Source organism: Vicia villosa, linkage group LG4 (assembly GCF_029867415.1).
Source record: "Vicia villosa cultivar HV-30 ecotype Madison, WI linkage group LG4, Vvil1.0, whole genome shotgun sequence".
Taxonomy (NCBI): Eukaryota; Viridiplantae; Streptophyta; class Magnoliopsida; order Fabales; family Fabaceae; genus Vicia; species Vicia villosa.
The window spans coordinates 180,975,383-180,983,107 of NC_081183.1; the positions used below are offsets into that span (position 1 = coordinate 180,975,383).

Sequence of the window (7,725 nt, forward strand, 5' to 3'; positions counted from 1 at the left end):
ATTTACTCTTGCTCAGAATCTGAACTTGGTCAGATTCAGAAATTGATGTTCTAAGAAGCAAAAGTTTACCGAATACACAATTCAATTCCCTTTTTTGTATATTTTTCTTACATTCAAAAACATATTTAATCCAAAAATATACTGAACCATATATATATATATATATATATATATATATATATATATATATATATATATATATATATATATATATATATATATATGACAACATAATTATTTATTTAGTCATTCATATATTATTAAAAAATGTATTTATAATTGTCAAAAAAAAATTATAATTTAACATATAAATATGAATTGTGCTTTATAATTTTTTTTTAAAGGAGAATATATATGATATTGCATTCTTAAATAAATTTAAAATATTATATTGTATAATTATAAGCAAGTGCATATATGTGTAATTATAATCTTTCTTCACACTAACAGACGCTTTTGCAAACTACTCTTTAGGCAACGGTTTTATTTTATTTTTCATTCACTTTAGGCAACGGTTTTAAACCATTACGTAAAGTCTAGAATTTTAGAAAAGAAAAAAAAACCACTTGAACACTTTAAATAAGTGTTCCGGTACGCAATTTCAAACTCCACTTTAAACAATTTGAAAATTACCGGAATTCTTTTTCTAAGTGTTTTGGTAAGGTTTTTTTTTTAACCGGAAGACTTTGAAAAGTGTTCTGATTTATATATTTCTGGATATTTTAAATTTTTTTCTACAATGTGAGAAAAAAATGATTTTTTAAAAAATAAATACTATTTATACGAGGGTATTTCGGTCCAAATTTTTTCATGTAGGGGTATGAGTATAATTATAGCGGTATAAAATAAAATTTCCTATATTTTCATTGAATTACACTATGATACTTAAGGACTATTTATATTAGCTAAGAGCAAGTGGGCTTGACCCACAACAGAAAAATATTTGTTGATAAAAAGGAAAAACAATTAAATAGAGTAATTTATGGTTTAACATTTCCCATATTAATCCACATTAATTTTGAAATGATATATAACAAAATATGAGAAATCCAATTATTTCCTCAAATTTACAAAGTTTAAAATTAAAGGAGTGAGTAGATTGTGTTTTATAAAGTCAGTAAGCAATTTTTTTTTTAGCTAAAATTAAATTTACAACTTTGAATCATCCATAATTATATACATGACTTTGAATCATATACCCAAATGTATAACAGCAAAACATTGAATCTAGACATGATTTTGAATCATACACAAGTTATTATGAGATTATGATTAGTACCAACATCATTATGCAAGACTATGATATTATAGCCTTTTTAGAGTAAAAAGATTGAATAATTTTGGCATACTAGTATCTAATAATGTGCCTTTATCCAACAAAAAATGGTGTGGCATGACTCTCTTCCAACTTCATTAGGAAATCACCATGGTTGCCTTTTTCAAACATTTGTCACTACACATAATCCACCAATAATGGTTGTGTTTGATTCCAAATGAAGGCTTCACTACAAGAAAATATAAGATTTGCTACCATAATTTTACTACGGAATAAAATGGTAGTTAATCTCAAACTAATAAGTTGTTATATGACTTCATTTAATATTTTATTAGTTTAGTTTTAGTTATTATATCAAAATTTTAATTTTATTTGGAAAGAAAAAAGTCACAGATCAAAGTTTGCGTTCAGCTTCTCCCAAAAATAAAACACACTGCGTTTTCTACCGATCTATCTCTCGATTCTAGGTTTTGCTCTCTCTCGATCTCTCTCCCGATCTCGTTTCCCTCTCAATTTGGATCTCGCTTCCGATCTCGATTTCTCTCTCTCTTTGGATCTCGTTCTCACTCTCGATAACACGTTCTCGTCGAGGTATGCATCCATTGTCTCTTGCTTCGATTTCCACGTTTCTGATTTCCACGTTTCTGATTTCCACGTTCTCGTCGAGGTGTTTTTCTTTGCAAATTCATGAATCTCTTATTTTACCCTCTTCTATCTATTATCAGGTTTCCTGATTATTTGTTTTTTAATTGTATTGAAATGCTAGTTATACTTTTAATCTGTTTTATGATTATTTGTTTTAGGTTTTCTAACTTGATTTTAACAGTATTGATTTTGACAATACTTGATTTTGAAAGTTATCTAACTTGATTAAAGAAACTTTGGGGCAAAATCTCTTCATTTTGGGTAAGCAACTTTGTTTTTTCTCTTTGTTCTTGTTATTATTGTTGGTGTTGATTATTTACCAAAAAATGCAAATACTGTATTTACACCACAAAGTAGAGAAGAAATTGAGCCACCTGTTTAATTGATTCATGAAATTCCTATACAAAGCGAGCCATCTAAAACTGATGCATAAACTACTCAGTTTCTGGATAATAGTTGTTCCTGTCATGATTTACAATACCTTAGTTTATATCATATTGTATAAACTACATCCATGTGCACATGTTTATGCTGTTCGATAAATGCTGCCTTTTAATACCTTAGAATGCCTTAGTTTTAAAAAATTTAGAGGCTCTTGAGGAATTTACTCCTAATAAATCATCTTATATTTAGCTAAACCTTTAACCCAAAGAAATGGATTTAAATGGTCTGTCATTAAACATGACTTATAATAATAGGATATCATTATGGTGTTTGATCAATGTAGTCAAGTCTATGAAATGGGCCAAGGTTTTGGTGGATGGTGTTTGCGTCGTTAAATTTGGTTCGATATTTTATCAACAAGGTATTATTGGAAAATTATGGTCTAATCAAATATTATCATGCAGGTACCTTGGACACAAGTGAGCAAGTCAAGGCCATTGTTGTTAATCGCTGACTTTGTCGACAGAAACCGTAAGCTTTTCTCAGGGATCAGTGCATTTTTCCTTAGCCTGGTAAGACCGATCCCATTGCATGGTTTCCTTATTTCTTTATTTTAATTTCTTTAATTTGTACAAAATTCGTATTCGCATCATGACAATTCGGATTTGGGTGTTTCTGCTTTTACTCACTATACTTTTGCTTTCTTTGACTGGATTAGTTTATATCATAAATTGGATGCTTCTACTATTTATAAATCTATACTCCATATAACATTAACATTGTTTTTGCGCATAAAGTCACAAAACCAAACCCACTGTGATTGTTAAAAAAAGTGGTTATTAATATTACCGCTTTTTTTTCAAGCTAGGTGAATTTAATTTCGGAGACATTAAGTGTGAAAGCCAGTGAAACTACTTACTTGATTTTTGTTGGCTTTATTGAAATTTATACTTGTTTAGTAATTTTACCAAACAATATATAGAAAATAAAGTACTAGAGGTGTTTCAAAGTCTAAAACTACACCAAAGCATCCAAATGAAACTATTCAGAAGAAAATGACACTTCTTTCTTGTACACTATTCTTCAAAGTAATCATTATACTTTGATGCTGTCCTTTTCTTTACCAAAAAAGGTAAATAATTCACATGTTTTTGTGAAGAGTACAACAAGACTAACAATTTCAATATACAAAGTGAAAAGTAAAACTTGCATAGATGGAAAAGTATCAAAACTATTATAGAAGTGAATATATTATACTCTACTGCCTAGAAAATGATTGACAAAGTTTTAGTTTCATTTTCATATATTTGCATGAAAGTTAGAGACAAGATAAAATCATATACCACAAAGTAGAGAAGAAAGGGATAACTGCTATTTGTTTCATTAGTTTTCAATTTACTAATCAAAAGTTAAAAATATCCTCTTTGTAAAATGAGTTTAGAAAATAGTTTAAATATTTGTACTTAGATGCTTATATTCGTGTATATTTATCTATTTACTTTAGGATTTAATCCTCTTAGTAAACATTTGATGGGAAAATGATACGAAATGCAAAAGATTTTTCCTTATTTGATACCAATTCCCCAATGGAAGAAGTGGACATAAATGATATATATATATATATGTCAACAAAAGTTCCATTTACTAATCAATTCATAAATGAGAATGATTCTAGTGAAAATGAAGAATTCTTAGATGAAGATGAAGATGAAGAATCATATGATTTAGATTCAAATAGTAGCTTGTAACTTTTTTCTATTTCAAATAAGAGGGTTAATTGTTATTGTTTATTGCTATTATACATATACAGCTCCTTATTGTTTGCTCTTTTTCAAATAATAGGGTTAATTGCATGGTGAAAATGAACAGAGAAGTTCTGAGAGTAATCTATGGCTGTTGCCTAATACTAAGATGTTTGATGCTAACAAATCTTTAGTTCTGAGAATAATCTATTTTGCTAATTAAATTTTGTGTGGAGTTTTGAAATTTGTATTGGCATTTACTTATTGATTGCTATGATGTGAATATATGAAGGAATATTTTAACCATTGTGATGTTTTGAATACTGTAGTAAGTTTCAACTGTGGGTGACTGAGTTTTTGAAAATATGCATTGATATTACTGCTATTATAGATATCTTAGTATGACAATCCGAGGTAGAGGAGGTACGTAGACGGAGTCAAGAGAGTGGTCGCAATCAACTTCACTCTTCACCTTTGCGAGGTATATTAATGGGACGAAATCCGGTTCTTTAATACAATTCTAATTTTAGTGTAAGATTACTATATTAATGGGATCAGATTTATTGCATTATATTTTTAATACAACTCTATGCATATAGGTGTGCATATTGACCGGAACAAAAGGCAAAGGTTAGGGATGGTTGATGCATTAAAGCATAAGCATAAATTCACTTATGATTTTGAAGATCTCTATGATGATATTGAAGATGAAGAGACGCAATTAATCAAGAAGAGAAATTATCAACGACAATTACTCAAGCGCCAAAAAATTGATGCATATAATGTAAAAGAAGGTAAAGGAGTGAGTTTTGAAATTTCCAACAATATGGGACAATCTAGTAGAAGAATTATATACAATCAAGGGAGAGAGCGTAATGACCGACCAGAACCTTCTCAGTCTTGCACTAGTCCAGCACCACCACCTCCACGTGCACAATTCTGCAGAGGTATTTCTCTACTGCGACTTGTTTATCATTAATGTCATAAAGTTGCACCATGACAATACATTCATCATGTATACTTTTTCGGTGTAGACTAAATATTATTTGTTTAGTGCTAAAGTTGTTTCCAGTAGCACTATCTAATTTAATATATCTACATTGCTGGACCTGTCTTAGGTATCTCTTCCACAAAACTTGAACCACATTGGTCAAGTCACTAAGATGTGTCTTTAAAGGGAAAAAGAATCTTGAAATTCTATAAACAGTTCTCTTCTGTTTAATTTCCAACAGTATATAATAGCCAGAGCTTGATAGAGAATTTGAGAGCATATTTAACTGAGTTTTCATCAAATTTAACAGAGGTTATCCCTCAAGTTTCTTGCCTTTTCTTCAGCAGAAAATTGTTATATACTTGAACTTTGTCGTGTTAGAAACTATATTTCATTCAAAGATGTGTTTGTGTCCGATGTTTGTGGTCGACACTAAGGGTCATGGTCCCAAAGGAATGAAGGCAGAGGTATGGGACGGTTTGGTTGACATTTGATTGAAACCAGAGTGGAAGAAGAAATCCGATGCAAATCGTTGTAACAGGGCTGCCTTACCTGATGCAGTGTTGCACACATGAGGTTCTATTAACTTAGGTGAACATAAGAAAAGGATGGTAAGTTCTGATGAGATTTTATGTGTTTATAGTTGTCCTATTTATCATCTTAAAATGTTTCGAAGCAATATCTATTTCAATTCTTTAAACGCATATTTGCCATGAGCTGCCAATTTAGAATATTTTGGATGTCTTTAAGTTTTCGGAGTCCTTGAAAATTATTTGGAACTCTTCTGATTGTAATCAGCATTCAGTCTTATGAAGCATTGGTGTATTATGATATGATTTTCATTAGTGGTTCTCTGGATCTCTGATCTGCTACTAAATTTAGTTTATTTGTCATGCTGACTGAGGGAGAAGGAACTGAAGTTATTCAAAGTTGATGACTTGTTATTGTATTCAAGTGTTTCCTTGATCTCAGTATTAGGTTAGTTAATGGTATTTCCACTTATGATCAATAGTACTTCATACAGCTCGTTAAGTAGATAAACTATTGTCCCTATGTCAAATAAGCTTGCCTTCAAGCTGAGTTATATATGTGAGAATGGTAGGGTTAAAACTATTAGTTGCTTCTCATACTGTAATTAGCATTCAATCTTCATATTTTGATATGTTCTCACTATTAAGTGACCTTAATTTGGCAATACTGACTAGTTAGGCAGAACCCATAATATAATGTTCTTCTTTTGTGTTACTTTTTTGTTTGCTAAATCTTAAATAAATTAATATGTTGGATTTAGGTTTGAATGGAAATAAATGTGTAAGCACTTTTTGATACTTGATATATTCCTTTGTTTATGTTTAGGCTGTGGACTCTATAATGTAAATTGTGGTTTATGAATACTGTAAGCAGTATTGTTTGTTTTAGAGAGATATTGTCTAAATATAACACATGATTGGATCTTTTTAAATGTGAATTGCAGGAGGAGGAGTTGAAACATACAGTTTCGTTTAGAGACGTGTATGCTCGAGTTCATAAGAAAAAAGATGGAGAATATGTCTTTCAACGGTCGAAGTTATTTGTTGTAAGTTATTAAAATTTAAAAATTAAATGTGTAATGTTTAACATGAATGTAGGTTACATAATTAATATATTCTTCGTATGCGTTTTTAGGAGTCATATGACACGGCTATAGTGGAAAAGTATGGAGAAAACACATTTGGCGCCGATGTTGGAGCCAATCCTTTCATTGATTCAATCCATGCCAAAAGCACCCATGCAAAGTGAAGTACCTGAAAAAACTCATGGAGATACAAGGTGAAAGAATGTTTTCCAATCTATTTCGAAAACCGGAGTTAATATGGAACCTGAGTTGTGATTTCTGAATTGGAAATAAAATAGAATATTATGTTGTGATTTCTGAATTGGAAATAAAATAGAATATTATTGTAATGTATAATGTTTTAGTGTTGTTAAATATATTAAAAACTTGATTTTTGAATATTATTGTGATGTATATTGTTTAAGTGTTGTTAAATATATTTAAAAAATTAATTTTTTGGGTTATTTAATTATTAGTGTATTTTTTTAATATTATTGTGATGTATATTGTTTAAGTGTTGTTAAATATATTAAAAAAATTAATTTTTTGGGCTATTTAATTATTAGTGTATTTTCATTTTAGTAATAAAGTAAAAATTATATTATATTTAAAAATTAAATTAATTAATTTAAATAAATATTAATAATTTTAATACTTTTAAAAATTAATTTTTACAAATAGTATAATTAGTTTTTATTTAAATAATTATAAAAAGTATGAATTAGTCTAATTAAGATTTATTTAAAAAAGAAAATAAAAAAAGTTGTAAAATTGTTTTAAATATTTAGCTTGAGATTTGTTATGATATTTTCGCAGTCATATTGTAGCTGTTTAGTTGGGAAGTATAAATTCAACTTCAAAATTTTGCTACTGCTTTGTTGTGGTTTAGCTAGGAATAATTTAATATCAGCTTGAATTTTGCTAGAATTTTTTTGCCAAGATAATTAGCCACTCAATCCATGCTAGGGCATATATTGTAGTTAATCCCCAACAAATCTCCAACTATTTTTGTTTGATAGAGATTAGCTACGAATTAGCTAGTGTATTTGCCCTAGCTAATTTAAGATTTTCTTGTTGTGCTTCCCAAGGGTTT

At 29.2% G+C, this 7,725-nt stretch overlaps 1 long non-coding RNA gene across 8 annotated transcripts; it reads left to right on the forward strand.

Moving 5' to 3' along the window:
• Positions 1-1,637: 1,637 nt before the first annotated feature.
• LOC131596236 (uncharacterized) lies at positions 1,638-7,067 on the forward strand. 8 transcript variants are annotated; one of them, XR_009282187.1, is made up of 8 exons: positions 1,638-1,867; positions 2,080-2,182; positions 2,770-2,877; positions 4,439-4,528; positions 4,647-5,649; positions 5,950-6,016; positions 6,513-6,614; positions 6,704-7,067. It is a non-coding gene; the product is annotated as an uncharacterized LOC131596236 (long non-coding RNA). The 8 variants fall into 8 exon arrangements; XR_009282188.1 differs by lacking the exon at positions 5,950-6,016 and having other exon boundaries at positions 1,639-1,867; positions 4,647-4,994; positions 5,166-5,649; XR_009282191.1 differs by lacking the exon at positions 5,950-6,016 and having other exon boundaries at positions 1,640-1,867; positions 4,647-4,994; positions 5,476-5,649.
• Positions 7,068-7,725: the final 658 nt, after the last annotated feature.